The sequence below is a fragment of the Ictidomys tridecemlineatus genome, chromosome 2, assembly GCF_052094955.1.
Source record: "Ictidomys tridecemlineatus isolate mIctTri1 chromosome 2, mIctTri1.hap1, whole genome shotgun sequence".
Lineage (NCBI taxonomy): Eukaryota > Metazoa > Chordata > Mammalia > Rodentia > Sciuridae > Ictidomys > Ictidomys tridecemlineatus.
The window spans coordinates 35,823,089-35,844,111 of NC_135478.1; the positions used below are offsets into that span (position 1 = coordinate 35,823,089).

At 40.4% G+C, this 21,023-nt stretch overlaps 1 protein-coding gene across 5 annotated transcripts in view; it reads left to right on the forward strand.

Moving 5' to 3' along the window:
* The window catches only part of Thrb (thyroid hormone receptor beta), a 369,155-nt gene that overhangs the window by 226,455 nt on the left and 121,677 nt on the right, over window positions 1–21,023 (forward strand). The window contains exon 1 of one of the 5 annotated variants that reach the window (XM_078038292.1): window positions 7,692–7,713. The exons of the other annotated variants lie outside the window; for them this stretch is intronic. The gene's annotated coding sequence lies outside the window, so the exon portion shown is untranslated. Of the gene's footprint in view, window positions 1–7,691; window positions 7,714–21,023 lie in introns of those variants that run through there. 5 annotated transcript variants of the gene reach the window in all.

A 21,023-nucleotide genomic window follows, 5' to 3' on the forward strand; every position in this document is an offset into this window, starting at 1 on the left:
ATAATTATACCCTAAGGAGGGCCACGGCTAACAGTGACCACTAAGCGTTCACACAACACCAAGGCCAGCAGTATGTAAGAAACTACTCTATTTTTAAAATTATTTTTTAGAATATAACTTTTATGAAATAGTCATATGCACTGCTTAATTTAATAGTTATTTGTGTAATAGGGTGTAGCATTTTGCTAGTTAATTTTAAATATAACAGAAAAAAATAAGAAATAAAAATAATAATAACCAAAAGCTCTACCACCCAGAAATAATAGGCACTCGTATTTGGAGAACATTTTTTTTCTAGATAATTTCTCTCTGCATCTGAACAAAACAGGAGGAAAGAGGAAGAAAGGAAGTAGGGGGTGAATGGAAATAATTTTGCAAATATGGAAGCACTTTACAAATGCTACTTAGCAGGGTTCTTGAACATTATAAAGGCTGAATTGGCAAGGTTCTTGTGAAAGCTGAATTTTAGGGAGCACACAGGTGAGCCTGGGAGAAGGTTCAGGAGCCTGATCAAAGTTTGTCCAAGCAGAGAATCTTTGTCAGCAGACAATCATTCTTAATCAGTTTTTTTCCTGGAACATCATATTTTTTTTTTTTTGAAACGCAGTCCAAGTCTCATTTCAGGATAAATATTTCCAATATTTTACTTTCATATACCTTGTCTACTATATTACTTATACCTGGAAACACCAGCTATCTTTATGTTCTGTTGTGTGTATTCTCTCCACTTTTTTAACTGTGATAAACTGTTGTTTCCCACTCCATTGACCATGAAGTTTTCTTCTCAATATTTAAGCTTTATCTTTCTCTCCATTTCTTGTACTATTATTTTTATAATCTCGTTTTAATTTCTGATTTTATTCAAGTACTCGTAGGAAACTTCCTTATTTCTCTTGGGCTATGTTTTCTTCATAATCTGAGCTGTTCTCAACTATTTTTTTCTCTTCCCCCTCCCCCTCCCTCACTCTCCATTTCTCCCTTCCTTCTCCCTCCCTCTGCATACTCTGAACGTTTTGTGGGCTGGATATTAACTTCTAGATTTTCTAAAGAGGAAAGTGGGGAGCAGTAGCACACCTATTGCCTTCATGGGGGACCTGGGCTTGGCTCCCTAAATGTCATTGGCTTCCCCAAGTCCAAGTCCCTCTACCTGCTGTCGGGGATTCTTCATTGTGGCTTCAGCTCTGTCCTCAGTTTGAATCAGAGCCCTGCCTTCTCCTGGGTCTTAGAATTATCATCAAGAGCTGCCGTTTTCTAAGATATTTTCCCTGATTTCCCCCATGTCTGTCTCTCCATTTCTCAGATCACACCATTTCAATCCAAAGTTACCATTAGAGAAGCCTGAACCCTGCTCACTCACCTGTCTTCCCTGCCTCGTCCCAGATGGAGGGTTGGAGCCACACTGCCCCCATGGGCACTCTACTCTTATGGCCAGTGCTTTTTAAGATGAGGTTATAGAGTTAGATCCTTTGCTCTTTGGCTGCTGGCAATATTTTATCTCATTTTGTATTTTAAGAAATGTATTTGGTCATTCATTAAATATTAAAGAAGATGATTCCAGAATCTAACTTCACACAATGACCTTCTCTCATAAACCATATCAACCCCGGGCATTCATGCCTGTAAATCCCAGCAACTTGGGAGGCTAAGACAGGAGGATCACTAATTCAAAGCCAGCCTCAGAAATTTAGTGAGACTCTAAGCAACTCAGTGAGTCCCTGTCTTTAAATAAAATACCAAAAAGGGTTGGGGATGTGGCTCAGTGGTTGAGTGCCCATGGATTCAATCCCTGGTTCCAAATATATATATCAATTTCTATGTAAAATATAGCATTAAACAGTGAAGTTCAAATAAAGATTATACCGTTCATGCCAAATATTTAACTTCTCTATTTCATGACTATAAAATAAGTGCATGCTTAGAGAAAATTTAACACAGTTCAATAATGAAGAAGATGATGACATTTGTTCTCATATCATGTTTGCCATGTCTTCTCTTAGTGTTTTGCTTATTTGCATATAGGTTTTAAAAATTGTGTTCACATTTCACACAGTTGTGTTTTTATTTTATTCCTTGTTTTTCCTTAGTACCCTATGAACATTTAATATAGCCTTAAATATTCTTTGAAAATGAATTTTTAATAATTTGGAAGCATTTTAATTTACTCAAATGATCCCCTATTAACATTTATGCTATTTATAACTTTTATGAACATTAATCCTGGGATAAACATTCTTCCATATAAATCTTTCTCTACCCCCCATACTTTTTCCATATTTTTTATTGGTACATTATAGTTGTTTGCATAATGGTGGGATTTGGTTTTACATATTCATATATGCCCACACTATAACAACATAATTTGACCAATATCATTCCCTTCTTCCATGTAAATCTTAAAATTATTTCCTTTAAAATATGTTGGTAGTTCTTTTCAATGAAGATATTTTATACGTATTTTTCTTTGCCTTAGCAAAATAATTTAATGGACAGCATTAATAAACCTTGGTACAGTGTTATAAAAGTAGATAAAATCTTACACAAGATTAAACACTGAGACATAAAATTTTGAATAAATTTAGTGTAAGACTTGAGTGCTTTTTCCTCATAAATTCAAGATCTAAAATCATATGATTTCTGATGGCTTATTTAATAAAAGGCATTGCAACATTTCCTAAATTGGTTCCCTAATTCTAAAAAGTACCTCTTTTTATCCATTCATCCATTGATGGACATCTAGGCTGGTCCCATATGTTGGATGTTGTGAATTGTACATGCTAAACATGAGCACGCATGTATTGCTATTGAATGTTGACTTTGCTGCTGTAGGATGGATATCTAGGAGTGGTATTGAGCTAGGTCACATGGTGGTTTCATGCCTAGGCTTTTGAAGGAACTCCATACTAATTTCCAGAATGGTTGCACTAATTTACAATCCTAGCAACAGAGTAAAGTGTTCCTTTTTCTCCACATCCTCTCCAGCATTTACTATTTGTATTCTTGATGACTGCCATCTGACTGGTATGAGATGAAATCTCAGTATAGTTTTGATTTGTATTTCCCTAATCGCTAATAATGTTGAACATTTTTTCATATATCTGTTGGCCCTTTCTATTTATTCTTTTGAGAACTGTCTGTTTGATTCATTTGCCCATTTATTATTCGATTTTTGGGGTGTTTTTTAAGTTCTTATTCTATTCTAGATATGAATCCTCTGTCAGAATACTGAATAAAGATTTTCTTCCATTCTGTACGTTCTCTCTACACATTCCTAATTATTTCTTTTGCTGTGCAGAAGCATTTTAATTTGATGCCATCCCATTTATTAACTCTTGGCATTATTTCCTGAGCTTTAGGGGTCCTATTGAGAAAATCATTGCCTGTGGTCTATATGCTGGAGTAGATGAATGGATAAAGAAAATGTCACACACACACACACACACACACACACACACACACACGAAGTTTTTTTTTCCATCTATAAAGAAAAAATGAAATTGTGTTATTGGCAAGAAAATGGATGGAACTGGAGACTACTAAGTGAAATGAGTCAAACTTAGGAGGTCAAGGGTCTTATGTTTTCTCTCATATGTGGAAGCTAAAGAGGAAAACGGAAAAGAAAGTTGGGGATCTCATGAAAATCAGAGATCAGTAGAGGAAAGGGACCAAATGATGAGAGGTGGGGAGAGGGAGGGGGGCGGGAATGTTGGGAACTGATATTAGTTAAATTATATTGTTACATTGTGTGTCTAGGCCAACAAATCCCATTATTATGTACAACTCTAATGCATCAATGAAAAAAATGTGGGGAAGAAAAAGAAAAAAAATACCCCTTTAATTGTCTTGATCAGTGTCCTCTGGCTTTTTCTACAGAGTTCAGGGTAACATAGCGACTCAGGGCATAAGCCATGGGGTCAGAGAGGCCTGGTGTGAAATCCCAGCTGTGTCACTTACATGCTCTAATACTCTTGGGGACTTCTCTTTTGAGCCTGCTTCTCACTCTGGTCCAGCCACACTGGCCTTCTTGTGTTTACTCAAGTAGACCAAGACCACATCCACTGATATCCCTTCCAATGTCATGTTCTTCCCCTCATCTCCTCAGGACAAAGTTTTCTCATCCAGAGGTCAGTGTTCTCATTAATTTCCCCCTCGAGTCATTCTTTACTCCATTACTCTGTTTGATTGTCTTCATGATACACTCTTATCACTCAACAGTATCATCAACACGGCTCCTGTGGAAGCCATTAGCCTACCTCAACACCCACAATGCTCCCCTCTACCTTCCTCGGGTGCCCTGTGCTATGAGAGGCACTGCCCTCTTGTGGACTCTTAGAATATTGCCACTAAAGGAACTTTAGTGCTTTTTGAAACCACAGAACTGCTGTTGGAGGGAATTTGCTCAAAGTGTCAAAATATCCAGGTAGAAGATTGATTGCAGTCTTTAATTGTCCTAGGACATAAATGACTTAAATTATAAACGACCTTGGTATGATAACAATATTTATTTAATGCATGTCTTCTCAGTACCAACAGTTGTGTGAAGGGATTTTCATATATTATCTCTTTTTAACTTGGGCCTTGACAGCTGAAAACACAGGCAATAATTGGAGACATATAAAGGAAACTTTCCCAAGCCTCATGGTAAAATTGATCATCCAATATTTGTCTACATCTTCTCACACACAAAAAAAAAGTTGAATCGGTGTAATAGCATAGTTACTTCTTTGGAGTGGGGAGATTACCAAGGATTGAACTTGGGGACCCTTGACCACTGAGAAACATCCCCAGCCGGATTTTGTATTTTATTTAGAGACAGGGTCTCACTGAGTTGCTTAGTGCCTTGCTTTTGCTGAGGCTGGCTTTGAACTCACCATCCTCCTGCCTCAGCCTCCCAATCTGCTGGGATTATAAGCCTGTATACTGCACCCAGCACATAGTTACTTCTTTAAACACCAATGGGGCCAGCATTCTTAACTCTTATCATAATTATTGTATGTCTTTTAGAGATTGGTTTTGTCTTCTAGGCTTTCATTTCCTCCCTTGTTTAAAAAAAAAAAAAATGAGGCTCAGAGCTCCTTCAGATGGGTGAAAACTAGGAACCAGTAATTATGTCCCTCCAATGCCACACAGGGGCAAAAATGTCATTTCTTCATCCTTTCCACGTCCACTGGTTCCAAACTCCTAAGAACCAAGACTGCCCTTTAGATGAGGAGGTAGGTCTTGTGTGTTTCTTGTAGGTCGTGTAACCATCAATTAACCTTTCACAGACTCGTGCTTTTCCACATAATTACTTTAAGGCTTTTAGGAATAATCTTTAATTTATGGATGGTAGATACGTTCTGAATACAATGCGCTATGTATTAATATAATTACCCGTGTGTTGAATTCAGCCAGCATCTGTTCCGTCATCATTTACCGAGTACCCTCTCTGTCTCGGCCCTTGTTCTGACACACAAGCAATGTCAGCAAAATAATATGTTTACCATCTCGTGGGTCATGGAGTCATTCCCATTATCATGTTCAAAAATAATTAGGGGATAGCAAAAAAGTAAATAGGGAATAAAATGCCCAAGCTTGAACTCTAGGAAATTGGGTACATTCCGTGTGTTGTGCATATGAGCCGTGTTGTAGTGCAGTGTAAGTGTGGGCTTTAGGATCTGACACAGGCCCTTTCCACCTTCCATCGGCTATGTGATCTTGAACAATCCACTTTTCCTCTTGGCGCATCTATCTGCTCACTGGATAAGCAGACAATGCTCCCCAAATCACAGTGGTTTTATAAGGATTAAGTAAGATTTTTTTTTTTTGAAGCATCTGGTACACATGCTCAATTCATGGCAGGTGTTGGGTGAGCAAAAAGAACAAGAAAAGAGAGACCGAAATTGGAAATGGCCCAGCAGACAAGTTGAGATTGGCAGGATGCCCAAAGTGGCAAAATTTCTTAATGTACAGAAATGGCTAAAAGGCACAAAGAAGCTCAAGAGCATAGTCTCTCCCATTACGTTTAAGACCAACCATGAAGCCGGGTGCAGTGGTGAACACCTGCAATGTTCACCTGAGACGGGAGGGTCACGAGTTCAAAGCCCACCTCAGCAACTCGGCAAGACCCTATCTGTAAATGAAAGATAAAAAGGGCTGGGAGTATTGTTCAGTGGTAAGCACCCCTGGGTTCAATCCCCAGTTTAAAAAAAAAAAAAAAGAAAAAGAAAAAAGACCAATTATGAAATGGTTTGCCCTGTACGTTATACTGACATTATCTTCCAGTGCTAGACTGCTTGTTCAGGGTTAGCCAGCCATCTAGATTGGCTGGAAGGATATTTGCAAAAAGTTAATTTATTTATTACCTCCCCAGAACTGATATAGTACTAGAAATTGAGTAAATAACAAAGTACCAGGGGAAAAAAAAACTCAAATCTTTATGGTGTTTATTATCTACTGGGAAGAAGGCAGAAACAGGCAATAAAAACTATAAAGCAGTAAACCTTGTACTGTATCAGAAGGTGACCGGCTCTCTGGAGAGACAATAGGAAAGTGATTAGATAGCAGAGTGGGTTGTAATTAGGTGGTTAAATGAAATCTTACTGAAAGGGTCGCATTCAAGCAAAGGCTTGAGGAAGAGGGTGGTAAAATCTTGGAGAACACCTGGGGGTTGGGGGGGTGGCTTTGCAGAGGGAGCCTGTTCAAAGGTCCTGAGGCAAAGGCAACACTGATGTGTTTGAGCAGCCAGGAGGTCAGACTAGAGTGAGGAGAGGAGCAGGTGATGGAGGAGGGAATGGGTGACCTTGATTTTGTCCCCAGTGGGATGGGGAACCATTGCAGGTTTTGGTGCAGTGGGATGATGTGAGCTGACATGTGGTTTGACCAATGGAGACATGGACACAGCTGTCAGTATCGATGCTGCTGAAGGGTCGAACACAATGAGGTCCAAGGCTTGACCATAGGATTTAGCAACACGAGTACCACCAGTTGGCTTAATTAAGATAATTTGGGGTGGGGGGGACTAAAGCTGATGGAAGAAGCTTTAAAAGAAAAAGGGCAAGAGAGGAACTGGAATAAAGGAATAAGGATGATTCTTTTCTTGTAAAATGGAGCCAAGAAATGGGGTGTCAGCTGAAGAGTAAAGTGGGACCCAGAGATACATACTTTTAAGATCTAAGAAATAACATGTTCCTTAGTTGATAGGAGGACCCAACAGAAAGGGGCAAGTGTGGAGGCGGGAGGCGGGGGGAGAAAGGAGAATTGCTGGAGCAATGTCCCCAAGTGGGATGACTTGGGATCAAATGCACACGTACAGAGATCGACCTTACATAGAACGATAGCCCCATCGTCTGTTGCAGTGGTTCCCAGTGTATCCCAGACAGGCGACATAAGGAATTATTAGAAATACAAAAATCCAAGTCCTTTTCAGATTAAGTGATGAGGAAACTCTGGGGTGGAGGCCCAGCCATCTGTTTTAACCAGCCCTTCAGGTGATTTGATGCACAGAACCATGTGTCTAGAGTAACAGAATAGATAGGTATGGCAGGTGGATATGGTACTAGAAGTGTGGAAATTTTTCTTCTGGTTGCTTCTGTTTTCTCAGTAAAAAGGAAGGAAGGAAGGATATAAGCTGCCACATGGATGTTGGAGAGAAGTTGGTGGAGATTTGAGGAGACGGGAAAAGTGTGAAATAGCTGTATCAGAGGGTCCTAGAGTGAGCCATCCAGGGAATGAAGGGTAAGTGCCTGAGAAAAGTTGGCGTTTACCTGAGGTCCCTGGTCACACATCTATACTGAGACAATTTGATGGTCTCAATTTTCCAGCCATCTCCAGTCGGAGTTGACGTAAGAAAGCAAGGCAGAGCACGAGTAAATAAATAAAATGACTAATGCCTTATGAGATGTATGGGGAAACATTTTTTTCCAGCCTAGAAATTGCCCTCTTTTCTGAAGATCGACTTGCCTCTTATTTTTGTAGTCCAAAATCCAGGTTAGAGGCCCAGCCTTTTTGCCTCCTGATACAAGAGTCACATCTATGTCTTGCTAGTGTTACAGAGTTTGTGAATCCTGCCTGCTACCTACAGCAAGGGCTTCGTGGCTCAGAGTGGAAAGCAAAGTGGAAAGCAAAAGCAAAAGTGTGCACCCAGCGAGTGCTGGACGGGTGGTGGTGGGGGGGGGCACATCTCTTTGTTTCTTCTCCTGTTAATCAAATGTTCCTATTTGAACAAAAGAAGCAAAAACTGGCTAGTCACTAAATGCCATGATATCTACGATTCCATTTATACAAAACAGACATAAAGCAGATCAGTGGTTGGTTAGGGTAGGGAGGGGGCCTAGCCTGGGGTGTGATAGCTGAAGGGTACAAAGCTTCTTTTCCAGCTGGTCAAGATGTTCTAAAATTGACTGTGGTCATGACTGCACAAGTCTTGTACACTTTGTATGGGAAAGTTACACTATGTGGGAGTTTTTTCAAATTGTTCTTTTTAAAAAAAAAAAAAAAACTTGCACACCATACATTTAAGTAAGTTATTTGTATAAATGAAAAAAATCAAAGACTTATTAATGAAAACAAGGCAAACCATTTAAACCTCTGATTTCTTTTGCATCTCTCTGTAAACAAACAGAAGAGCTTCCTTTAAATGTTGTGGGCTTTCCAATGTATCAAAAACAAGCAAACTTCTAGACTCTGAAATGGAAAACAACTTTTAGGAGTTAAGCTTTTCTCTTTCTTTTAAAAAAAAAAAAAAAAAAAGTAAAGGAAGGAGGAAAGCCAGGTTCCACTCTGTAAGAGGTTTGTTTTGAAAAACTTGGACTAAAATCTACTGTTAATTCTCCTTTTCAAAGCTGGATTCTTTAGGACCCTTCAGATCAAATGCCCCCAGGAATCTCAGGGCAAGATGTTCCTCTCTCTCCAGAATGGCAGATGCTATTAGAAACACTCATCCTGCTTCACTCAGCCTCAGCTTCACAGCTGAGCACCAACCGTGTCCTTTCTTTCGTATCTGCATTAACTTCCTTGCTATTCAGCTTGGGGAAGCACACTGATTCATGCCATCATTGCAATATACAACTTGTCCCTGTTTGAAAATGTGCTGACGCTTGGCATGTTTCTGGTGATTATAAGTGACTTCCAAATTCTTCATCTTGGCCAGTTGGTCTAGGTGTAGGAAGACTGTTAAGACTTTGCAGAGCCTTGCCGAATAGCACCAGCAAAGACATTCTGATAATTCGCCCTCTATTTCTTGCTTGATATTTATGGAGAAGTTACTGGATACTCCAGCAGCATGAAGGAACCAGCCAGTGGCTGGGTGACCTTGGGCGAGCCGTTTAATTTTCCATTTCTACATCTAAAAATAAGGAGCTGAATCAAGTGATCTCTGGGGTTCCTTCCAACTCTTAAATTCTAGAAAAGGCAGCGGTGCCTCCGAGAGGTGAAAAATTGGGGCCCCAGAGTGACCTGGCTGTGTTATTTCCTGGTAACCTCAATTCTAGTCCTTTAGGATCTATGTGTCTCAGTTAATTCCAGTTAAAAAGAGAAGGGAGTTCACACTTGCTTGCTTAGGTACAGCCTGTCAGGTACTACTCACCAGGGCCTGGGATGGAGGAAAGGTGATTGGTATCCGCATTAATGACGCGTCTGTTGCAAGCTACACTGTAATTAGTTTTGCTTTTGACTTGAGCCCGGATGGGTACATGCCACAAGCCTTACAACTTATGCATGGAGCCAACAGAAAAGCAGAATGGCCCCACACTTTTGAGTCTAGCTGGGCAGCCAGGGCGGTGTCGTGCAGTTACTGTAGTACAAAGCCACCCACCTTCGGAGGAGGGTTTGCCAACCACATGAGCACTGGAGAGCCTGGAGCCTGGCACAGGGCTGAACTGTTGTTGGGAAAACGTAAGCTGCAACTCGGCTTGGTTTCTTCTTTCTTTCCTTCCTTCCCCTCTCACTCTTCCAAGTTTGTTTTGGTTTTGAAACCAAGCCCACCCAGGGGAGCTTCCACAGCAGACCCTTCCGCCTTTTCCTGTCTCTGTGCCTCAGACTGGCGCGGGCCTCCCACCCCTGTTGGTCCTCAGGCATCCCTTGCATGGCTGGGGTCCCTTCTTAAGTTTTCTCCCTTCCCCCCCAGATCATGACGGGGCCTCCGCCGCCGCTGTGCCTAATCCTAATTCCTAACGTGCCTCCTTCCCCTACTTTTCCCTCCTCTGCTCTGTTCGGAGGCCCATCTCTCCAGCCTTGTGGTAGATACATGAATGCAAAGAGAGAGTTCTGATTTATTAACACCAATTTGATCTCAAAAGACCCCATACTGTGATCCTCCAGGCAGTTGGTTTGGAAAAGCGTGATCTGGGTGTGGGGCGCCAGACCACAGACCTGAGCTCCTAATTGCAGAGTTCTGCAAGCAAGCTGGAGGAGCGCAGCTGGGTCCAGGGCGCTGCTGTCGCTCTCAAGGCCCTATAGCGACGACGACGGTGGGAGTTGTCCCATTTTTAAATAACAGTGTGCATTCACTCGCTTTATTAGTGTGCTTAGCGCCTTACATAATTTACTGTGTGTAAATTGTGGAAAGGGCCTACAGCCTATTTAGGCAAATAAAGTTTTAATGGGCTGTGCTCCATTCACTTAACAGTTGTCTGTGGCCGCTTGGACACTGCTTCGCAGGATCAAGCAGTCACCAAAAAAAAAAAAAAAAATTATCCAGCCCCTGAAGCCTAAAAGGTTTTTCGGCCCTGTTCAGATAGTTTGCCAACCTTGATTTAGATGAAGAGACTCCAGGCATTATAGGTCCATTGAGTATAACCATATAAATTACTTAAATTTCTCTTTTCCTGTGAAGCGTGTAGTTTCTCTATAGCTCTTAAAAAGGGCTATTCATCTTTAAATAAAAACTAGAGGTATCAACAGCAAAAATCTTGATAAGCTGAAAAAGGTCTTTCCATGAATGTTGAGGGTATTTGTGGATGGTTAGGTATTATCCAATTTGATCTTAACTATTTGATAAGTGACAGAATCCGGCAGCCAGAGAACGATGTGCCCAGGGCCACATGACAAGTTATGCCTATCACAACCAATAACCCAGGGCTCCCAATTTCCTGCCAGGGCTTTTGCCATCCCTGCTATTTAAAAAAAAAAAAAAACACTGAGTAAAGGGAAATGGTGCTGCTTGGGTGCAGATAACCAGCCTCCAGAGGCCATCAATATTGCCTGAAGCCCTCCTACGTGTCTCTGGATCTCAGACTTCACCGTTTTCCATAAACCTCTAATGCTCCCCTATCCTCCCATGCCATCATCCCATAACCCTACCTCCTCCTCTAAAGTGAATGAGACTTGTCAAAGAAACTATCCCAAATCAAATCCATGGACCCACCCCCATCTGTGCCTACCTGCCTTTCTCAAGGTGGTTGAAGAGTCATACTTTCTATATACCCAAAGCAAGCATCTGTCCCCTGCCAGTGGGATCCCTTCCCAGGATCTTTCGGCGGCAATTATGCTTTCTCCCTTCTTTAAAAATGTATATATGTAATGTGTATAGTATTTATAAATATACAGATATAGATAGATTTACACACACACATACATATACATTATGTACACACACATTTGTATAAATATATAATCATCCTTTTCATCATCTTTTAAATATACCCATGTTCTTCTATTAAGTTAAAAATAAAAAACCCATCACCCATACATTCCCGACAGACAATTCCTGGTTATTTCTTCTCTCATTAGCTGCCCAACTTCTCCTCAAGTGCCCTCAATGTGCCCCGCAACCCAGAGTGTTCATGTCCCATAACCTCTTCAACCCAGTCTGTCTGGCTCCAGGTCCCCTCCTACTCGACCAAGTAACCCTTGTCAGAGCCATTGGAGACCCGCATGCTGTTAAGTCCAGTGACTGTTTTCAGACCTCACCTTGTTGGCAGGATTTGTGTGGTCCTTCTTTCCTGCTTGTCACAGTGCCTGTCCTTCAGATCCCACAACATGAAGTTCTCGCTCGGGGACTTCTTTGCACCTTCCAGACTCTCTTGCCAGCTCATAGGACTATCGGGTTCTCATCTTTTCCTCCTGACTTTTCAATAGTGGAGTTCCTCGGGAGTTGGGTACTTCTCTTCTTGCTCCATCTGCGATTCTAAAGCCATTTCACCCCTGTGGACACCTTCAGGTGCCATTTACCCTTGTGTGAAGGCAGGCCTCCCTCCACCTTTGCAGAATAATGCCAACGATGATTTTTTTTTAAGCCAAATCTAATCATATGCACCTCTGTCACTTAAGACCCTTCAGCCTCTTCCAATTTAGGACAAATATTAAGTCCTGTCTACAGCCTGAAAGGCCCTGCCTGCTCAGGTTCCTGTCTGCCTCTCCAGCCTTGTCTCAACTCACGGTCCCCACACACACTCGCTCCACCTACACCAGCTTTCCATCACCCTCCTGTGGGCCAGGCTCCCCACTCCGTGAAGCTAGCTTGGGATTGCCCATATTGCTCCTTCCACCTAAGGTAGTGCCTCCATGTCCTCTAATCTCATCCTAATCAGAACTTCTGGAAATCTCATCCCATTCATTACTTCTTCCAGGAAGACTGCCTCAAGTCAAATCCCATATTTTAATCTTTGCCCTGTAACACTTAACATAGCTATAATTGACTTAAATGGTTAATTTTTTTTGTTTGACCACTGAGACCCATCCTCAGCCCTGTTTTTTGTATTTTATTTAGAGACAGGGTTTCATTGAACTGCTTGTGCTTCACTTTCGCTGAGGCGTCTTTGAACGCCTCCTGAGCTGCTGAGATTACAGGCGTGCACCATCGTGCACAGCTACGTGGTTAACTTGATTAATGTCACTTATCTCCTAAAAGACAGTAAGTTCCATAAGGGCAGATAGTTTAGATTATTTTTTTTTACAGTGTGTGCCTAATGCCTACCACAGTAGTTGATCAATTGTAGGTCCTCAATTTTTTCTTCATATAAGGATAGATAGAGGAAGGGAGGGAAGGATGGATGGATAGATGAACAGATGAACAATTACAACATGCTTGATCTTAAAAAAAAAAAAAAGTTTTAGTACAGATGTTAGATTGATGGGATAAATATTGGGAAGACGCCATTAACTGCGAGCCAGGGGGACTTAAAACAATTGACCACTTAGGACTGTTAAAATCTCCATCATGGTGGACAATTCCATGCCTCTTGGACACCCTTCACAGGGGACACTATTCCTATGGGAATATAACAATAATAACAAGGGCAGTGTGATTCCTAACTACCACAAATATTTCTAAAATGCAAACTTGTGGCCTCTGATTCATGCATGTGGTTAGGAAAAATCCAAGCTATCACAGGCTCATTTTTAAAAGCTCTACATTGTTCACTGTGATTGCACATGACTAATGTCATTAGCCAACCACAGAAACTAAGCCCTTGGTCCTAGGAAAATGAAAACAGGGCATTTTGCTCCTTGTGATTGGCACAATGTCTTTGTTTGGGCAGATAGGCATGCCAAGGATCCCTAGAATGAATGGCCTGATAGCGTTTAATCAGGTCCCAAGAAGTGAGCCCTTTCTAAGAACTGGCAAAAGAAAAGAAAAACCCCTGCTAGCAATCAACCAAATCCAAAGCACTGAGCCTTTTACAAATGTCTATAAGGCTGGAACACGTGTTGCTTCCTACACATTCAAGTTCAAGCCTCTTCAATAGTTACCTTGGCAGAACACATTTATTTTAGTGATATTGCTCTTATTCTAAACACTGGCAGCTTCTCTTTGGGGACTGCCTTTAAGGCCAAGAGTATATTATTAACCACACCCTCAGTCATTTGAGGGTACATTTAATTAAGAAAAAAATGTTATAATGAATCAAATCTAGTAAATAAAATCACAGTACAAACAAAATTTAAATCTAAAAGGATACAGAATTTCTTGATGTGGTAAGGGGGGGAAAATGGCTTTGAAGAGCAACTGGTTCTTAGTGAAGAGTTCCAGAAAGGTTTGAAGAAATGGAAAACATGCCTAGCTTCCTAAGATGACAGGGCTTACAAGTTCTGGTGTGTTTGTTTTAAAACTCAATCTCATTTCTTTAGAGATTGGAACTGGCCATCCACTGGGCCAGCCTTGGCCGGCAAGATGTGTTTTATTTGGCCAATGGAGTGGTTTTATTTTAAAATTGAGTTAGGATTTAAAAATCGGGAGACTCTAAGTACAAATTTGGGATTTCTGGTCTCCTCTGGAAAAATCTAAAGATCTAGCAGAACTGGTCTCACAGCCCCACATGACCACCGCTTCTGGCACAGGGTCCCTGCTGTCTTTTATAAAGGTGATGGTAAGGCCAGTGACCCTAGTGTCATTGCTGTCTGCTCTGACCCCATATTTAAGATATCATCCTGCCCCATTCACTGTCCATTGTTCTATGTGGCATGTACTGTCCAGTTGTTTGTGCCACCTCCCTCCAGACTAAAAGTGCCACGAAGGCACAGGTCTGTCCTATGTTTCTTCAGTGCCACATGCGTCCCTGTGGAGTCACTCTTCATTAAAAACAAAACAAAACAAAAAAAGAATAAACATTTCTCTTTTGTTAGATGCAGAACAATTTGTACTAGAAGTACTTTTTTTTTTATGTAATGTCATGCCAGTATCATCTTATTGCATTTAGTTTCCCCGGCAGTTGTGTATAATGTACATTATTTGAGTTTTCCCTCAGGTTTTCCTGCTTCATTTGCGTTCACTTCTTTGTATTGTATTCATTTCATTCTTTTGAATAGATATCAAAATATATGGGGGCTGGGGTTGTAGGTCAGTGGTAGAGCACTTGCCTAGCATGCATGAGGCACTGGGTTCAATCCTCAGCACCAAATAAAAATAAATAAAGTAAAGGTATTGTGTCCATCCACATCTAAATTTTTTTTAAAAAAGTATTAAGAGGTCTTCAGTAAAAACTTCCTCCAGCCACCCCCTACCCCTGCTTAATCAACCAGGTACCTTCCCCAGAGGCAAACTGTGGCTGGTTTCTCACGACTAGATATACCTTACATGTATGTATATGTTCTTCCTTCTCTATGTGTGGAAGTCACATGCTGTGCGCTATCCCAGTCTCAATCCCTCCTAAAGATTACTTCATCTTGGCAAGGGTTTCCTCCTTTGTGTTGGTGTTTTTTTGTTTGTTTGTTTTTTAACATGCATACAGCACTCTACTGGGTGACTGTTACATTTACCTAATCCCTGTTGATGGACAGGGACATTTGCCATACCTCCTTTTACAGGTATTCAAGAGGTGCATATTTACAAGATGTGGGATTATGGGTGGTCTTCCCATTTTGTGCAATAGTTAAGAAAGTCTTTGTTGTTGGAAAGCAATGAGAGGATCCTCTTGTGGTTTTCTTTTAGGACTTCATTTGTTACACATAAGTTTTTCAGCTATTTCATATTGAACAGGTCTAAGATATAAGTTGTTGGGTTTTTTTTTCCTACATGGTTTACTGTTTTTTCCCATCCCCATGAATTGAGTAAGCCAACTTTCATCCTACCGCATATCTCCATATATGATGAAGTCTGTTTCCTTCCTTCCTTCCTTCCTTCCTTCCTTCCTTCCTTCCTTCCTTCCTTCCTTCCTTCCTTTCTTGTCGATCCCTTTTTTTTATTCTAATTAGTTGAACATGACAGTAAAATGCATTTTGACACATTGTACACTAACGGAGCACAACTTCTCATTCCTCTGGCTGTACATGGTGCAGAATACACCAGTAATGTAATCACACATGTATGTAAGTTACTAATGTCTCTCTCATTCTACCGTACCTCCCATCCCCACAGCCCTACCCCCTCCCCTCTCTCCCCTCTACACAATCCAAAGTTCCTTCATTCTTCCCTACATCCGCCCCCACTATGGATGAGCATCAGCTTATCAGAGATTCCTCAGAAAACTTGGAATGGAACCACCATTTGACCCAGCTATCCCACTCTTTAGTTTATACCGAGAGGACTTAAAATCAGCATACTATAGTAACGCAGCCACATCAATGTTTATCGCAGCACAATTCACAATAGTTAAGCTATGGAACCAACCTAGATGCCCTTCAACAGATGAATAGATAAAGAAAATGTAGTACTTATACACAATGGAATATTACTCAGCCTGAAATAAGAATGAAATTATGGCATTTGCAGGTAGAGTGGATGGAACAAGAAAATATCGTGCTAAGTGAAATAAGCCAATCCTGAAAACCCAGTGGCCAAATATTTCCTCTGAAGTCTACTTCTGAACTTCTCTCCTGCTTCATTGACCTGCCATCCTTTATGCACCAGTACAGCACTGTTTTCCTTAAGGCACATGCTTTAATATCTAATAGATTCTATTCCTCTATTACCCTTTTGTTCCCAAATTTTTCATATATTTAATATTATGGCAAGATAACACTCATACGCTCGGACTTCCCTGTGGGCTTCAAAGCCCTTGAGAACAAGCAGTGCACATTATCATAGCCCCTGTTAGCATCTCTCAAGATTAACTACTTTTTTATTCAGTGAACTTATTGCTTTGATTAGCAATTTTAGCATTCTTAGTAGGGACCCACCCTTGCTTTCCTGGAAAATATCCCACTTTGGTGTATTCTCTTAATTTTCCAAGAGTCATTTGCTGATATGTAAGAACTATGCATCAACATGAATAAGTGTTCTGGGTAGATTTCTTGTTTGTACTGACTTTTTTTCGTATGTTGGTATTAGGATTATACTGGTTTCATTAAAATAATTGACAGAATTTCTTCTTCCATTGTGTCTCAAAAAGTTTAAATAATTTTTTGATCTGTGAAATGATCACATGTGTAACTAACTGTCTGGATGTGGCATTCTCAGGGGAGTGGGAGGAAGTTCTTTGTGTTTAATTTTTTCCATGATTATTAGTCTTATGATTTGTCTTTTGTTCCTTCATACTAAAAACTACTTTTCTAAGAAAATTTATTTGCATAGAATTTCCAGTCTTAAAATTGTTCTATTTCCCAACATCTGTAACTAATTCCTTTCTCTTAATTTTGTAAATTTATTATTCCTTCCTCCTTTTCCCTCCCTCTCTCTTTCCTCTCCTCCCCTCTTTATAGTAATTCATCTATTTACTATTTCATTTTTGGGTTCTCCAAAGAATCAACTTTTGGATATCTTATAAGTCCTGTTACAATATTTTCTAATTCTATAAGCTTTCTGACTGTATCTTTATCCTTTTTGTCTTTCAGCTTTATTTTACTTTGTAGCTCTTTCTTTTTCTATAAATCTTTAATTCATTTTCCTTTAAGTCATTTAAAAATGGGTAAAACTCTGACATTTCTTTTGAGTACATTATTGAGGATCTCACATGGGTTTTAACATTGCCTATAAAATTATTCTTCACATATTTAGCCCTGAGACTCATTTACTCTACACCAGAATTAAGAGAATTTTACTGGTTTCAAAGAAATTCTAATTTTCCTTTTGGTATGTGTGTGCATTTCTTTCCTTTTTTAATTTCTAGATTATGAGAAGATTGTTCAATGTCTAGTATTACATTTAATCTTGCAAAGTTTCTTTATCACCTAACATTGGTCATATTTTATAATCAACAAGTTTTGTTCTCTTAGTGTCTAATTTTGTGTTTAGGTATGAAATATCACCCACAATTCTAGATTAAAATCATTAATCGGATTATCCTGATGTTCTTTCTTATATCTAATCTGTCAAGGAACTCCAAGGGTGTTGAACACAGCTACTGATTGCTTCCGTTTATTTGTCCTTGAGTTCCTCCACTGTTCAACTTTGTGTATTTCAATGTTGTGTTTCTCAGGCCATAAACATTCATGATGATTATGTTAGTCTTCTTCTCATGCTCTTCTTCCCTACTCTGTTCTTAGTTACTCTCCTTATATCAAAGAAGACATTTGGCATTTGTTTTTTAGGGATTGGCTAGCTTCACTTAGCATAATCTGCTCTAATGCCATCCATTTCCCTCCAAATTCTATGATTTTGTCATTTTTTAATGCAGAGAAATACTCCATTGTGTATAAATGCCACATTTTTTTATCCATTCGTCTATTGAAGGGCATCTAGGTTGCTTCCTTGGTAAATACTTTTGAGACAGGAGATCAGTAGAGTAGAGGAAAGGAACTAGGAGGAGGGAGCAGGGAAGAGAAAGGGGAAGTGCTGGGGAATGATACCAGCAAAATGATAGTCATATTGTGTGTATGTATGAATACATAACAACAAATCCCATCATTATGTACAACTGTAATGCACCAATAAAAATGTGGGGGAAAAAAAACTTTCAGACAGATGGATACTCACATGTTGGACCCACAGGCAGTTAGTACTGCCCCAATTTAGTTAAGAAAATCTTGAGAAGTAAAGACGTCCTCAGAGGTACAGAGAGTTGGTGACAGGCACACCCATGAGTAAACCAAGATAAATGCATGTGATAAGATATCTTACAAACCAGGAAAAGCAGCACAAGGACACATGAGCTCGGGCATGTAATTCCTTCTTTCTGAGCTTTGGTTCTTCCAGGTATGAATTTTGTGAGAAAGGGGAACTCTTGTGTCCTTTCCACGTACCCATCCCCTTGCGCATGACCTTGCCCTCGCCCTTGGTGGATGCAGTGTTCTTAGTCGGAGTGAATGAATGAATGAATGAATGAGCAAGTGAGTGAAGAATGACTGAGTAGCACAATAGTGACTCTGTGCTGCAGATCAGGGTAATTAGCATTGCTGTCACCTCTGTCCAAACACGCCACACCTTAAGGACAGACGGTATGTGTAATAGTCTATATTCCTTCAAAATTTTTTCATAGGCTCACTCCAGGGGCGAGCTCATAATGTACCAAGCATTCCTTCTGAATGTGTACGGATTTCTTATTTACTTTCTGATCTTAACTGAGAGGGCATAACAGACATACCAGAGATGGGAACCTATGGCCCTGGCTCTTGTTTAGTTTCTAGGTCAGAAGTAAGCAGCCCCTGCCAGAGTGAGCCAGCCCCAAAGTGGTAAAAACTACTTTCTATGATGAAGCAATGTCACATCCCTCTTCAAGTTGAACTCATCTTGTTGCCATAGAAAATGCTAGAGACCAAATGTTGGCTAAAAAAAAAAATGTCAATTCTTTTAAAAATATTTAGAAGTATAAGAGGGAAAGACCAGAAAGGATATGCCAAAAGATCAATGATTAACTCTAGCACAGGTCTTAATTTTTCCTCCTTTATATTTTCAATGTTTGCAGACATTTCCAAGGTGAACGAGTATTATTTTTTGCAAAAAAAAAAAATCATAATTTTTAAAATCTGGATGTTTTAAACTTTCCACCCTAATATCCTTCAGGTTGGTGGTGCGGGGGGATTTCTTTCTCACACATGCTCAGCTCTTGCCTGGAAATAACTTGAGCAGGTTTGAAGTCAGTCACTGGTATTGTTGCTGGTGCTGTTCTGTTGTGAAAATTGCTCAATGCTGTAGGCACTCCACCAGCATGCAACAGCTGGGCTCCAGAAAGGGGAGCTAAATCACACTACATCATTTGAACAGCATGTAGTACAAGGAATTGGTTATGTAGGTACCGGAGCATCAAACAAGCCAAAAAGGAACACTGGGTAACTCCGTTGCAAGAAGTAGCTCTCATGCTTAGAGTTGGGGAACAAAAAGAAGAGAGGGAACTGCAGAGTTCAGGAACTCGGCGCAGTCCTGGAGAGTTGGGGCTCTAGCATGGGGAAACAGGTCAAGGAGCTGCTGTTGGAAGCTCTGATTGCTGCAGAGACTGTTTCTAGAAATGCTAAAAGAGACAGGTGTTCCTGCTAACAGCACTGCTGGCTCACAGGACACGGAGAAAGAAAGGGAAGGAAGTCTCTTCCTCTCACTGTCCAGTCTCTCCCTCTAGCGCCTCCTGTTGACAGAATCAAATAGAAAGGCCTCTGGCAAAGGATTCTGGGAAATAGTTGTGGAGACTAGAGAGGCAGATTTGTACCCAAGGGCAACAAGGAACAAATTCAGCTTTCAGGGGTGGGAAGTGATTTTTGTAAGTGATAGCCAACCATGTTTTTCCCTTGTACTTCTTCTCCCAAACCTTTCCTTTGACCAGCCGCTGATATTCCAGATTCCCCAATAGCTCATTGATAGTTCCTTCATAAATGTCTCTAGCAGTATCAATATGGGACTGAGCCTGGGACTGTGTGAAGGGCTGGGACTTAAGGGCAATTCATTTGGGTACATTGTACCAGCCGGGTAAAGTGGTACACGGGTGAGCTTTATTCTCATGAACTCAACCCCAAAATAATAAGAATAACATCCTCAATCAAATGGAGCTGTGATTATGAATAGAACTTCTAATTTTCTGAACAGCCATGTAACCTTTACTGAACTCAGAAATGCCTCACACCTAATGGGAAATGTTTTCCTGACACTTAATAAGTGTCTCACTGATACAAAGTTGGATGCGTGAGAAAGTTTCAGACTCATCCAGTGAACGTGTAGAATAAGTCTGACCAAACCCTGTGTCCTGTACATTAAAGTTTTAGCTTCTTGCTGTTTTATCTGGAAAGTTCATTAAAAAAAAAAAGCCACAGAGCAATCATTGTCTTCATAAGTACTGACATTGAAAATTATTTGTCTAGAAAAGATTAAAGCTCAGATTCTTCAAAACAAACTTGGTTTGGGGTCAGGAGACCTTATTTGAATCCTGACTTTCCTCCATACAAGTGTTTATCTTTAGATACTTCTGTGCCTCTGCTTGCTCATCTGTATGAGATAATAGATTGAAGTTGTGAGCACCAAATGTCATGAACAACACAAAGGGACAAGAAAAAAGACACATGTCACTATCATTCTTGCATGTAGTAGTCAGTTATAATGATTTACAGCATTAAGTCTGGAGTCATGAGATCTGGCTTTGATTCCTGACTCTTCCACTTTAAAACCTTTTCAATCTTGGACAAAGAGGGAGTCATCTCTCGGTTTTAGTTCCCTCAACTGTAAATGGGTTGGTGCCCCCTACACTCAGTGGTTTCTGAGAGTAATAAAGGAGGTAGCATGTGTAGGGCAGTGAGCAGAATCCCTGGCA